This window comes from Mustela nigripes, unplaced genomic scaffold, assembly GCF_022355385.1.
Source record: "Mustela nigripes isolate SB6536 unplaced genomic scaffold, MUSNIG.SB6536 HiC_scaffold_712, whole genome shotgun sequence".
NCBI lineage: Eukaryota > Metazoa > Chordata > Mammalia > Carnivora > Mustelidae > Mustela > Mustela nigripes.
In genome coordinates, this window is record NW_026740119.1 from 9,683 (window position 1) to 10,929 (window position 1,247).

A 1,247-nucleotide genomic window follows, 5' to 3' on the forward strand; every position below is an offset into this window, starting at 1 on the left:
TAGATATCCCTTATAATTTGCAAATAGTTGTATTTTTCTTCTGTTGGTTGAGTCTGAAACTTTGTTGTTTAGTTTTTATTTTATAATCATAAATCTGCAATCTAGCTAGACTTGGAGAGGAGTAAGGAAAACATGGATCCCATAAAACTGCAATGAGGGCCCAAAGATTTTTGGTTATTTTGAGTAGATGGTGGTGAAAAGGTGCTCTCCTGAACTACAGAAGGAATGGTCTGGTAGTTAAGATAAAACACAAATCAAATTTATTAGATTTGCCCACAATCAGCAAAGGAGATCTTGCTGGTCTTGCCATTCCTGGATCCAAAGCACTTCATGGCTTCCACAATATTCATGCCCTCTTTCATTTTGTCATGCCCTCTTTCATTTTGTCAAAACCACATGCTTGCCATCCAACCACAAAGTCTTGGCAGTGTAGATGAAAAACTGGGTACCATTTGTGTTGAGCCCAGTATTTGAGATGGATAAGATGCCAGGAACCTTATGCTTTATGATGAAATTCTCACCATCAAGTTTCTCCCCATAGATGGACTTGCTGCCAGTGTTATCATGGCATGTGAAGCCACCACTCTGGCACATAAATCCCAGAATAATTCTGTGAAACCAGGAACATTTATAACCAAATCCTTTCTCCTCAGTACTCAGAGCATGAAACTTTTCTGTTGTCTTTGGAAATTTTACCTCCAAATAGCTAGAAGGAGATGCAGCCCAAGGGCTCACATCCATGGTGATGTCAAAGAACACAGTGGGGTTGACCATGACTGGGTGGTGGTATCTGCAAGGCCAAGACTGAAGTTTTATTACAGCACTTAACTTTTTTTTACATTGGCTTTATCTTCTCTAAACTCTTTTGCTTTATTTTTTCATATTTTCATGCTTTATACCTTGTTTTATTTTATATACAATATTTTTCTTTCCTTTTTGTATTTAGGTATTTGGAAGAAATCAACCACTCCTTAAATTTACATTTGTGTTTTAAAAGTTGTACCTATATTTATCTTTTCAATTTTTAAATTTTTTTTTGTTTTTTTTTCCTCTCTTATCAATGTTAAGTTAAAAAAATGATATTTCCTGATTTCTCCCCTTCTCCTGAAACTATCCCTACTATAAATACAGTAACATTTTACATAGCTAGATGTTCATAAGACTTATTTTTCAACTTTGAATTTTAAAAGTTTAAACCAGGACATTTCTGATCCTGCTTACCTAATTTATTTTGTATTATATTGAAC

At 34.6% G+C, this 1,247-nt stretch overlaps 1 pseudogene; it reads right to left on the minus strand.

Annotated features, from left to right (window-relative positions):
• Nucleotides 1-263: 263 nt before the first annotated feature.
• On the minus strand, nt 264-774 carry LOC132008704 (peptidyl-prolyl cis-trans isomerase A-like; annotated as a pseudogene).
• Between the last annotated feature and the right edge of the window lie 473 nt (nt 775-1,247).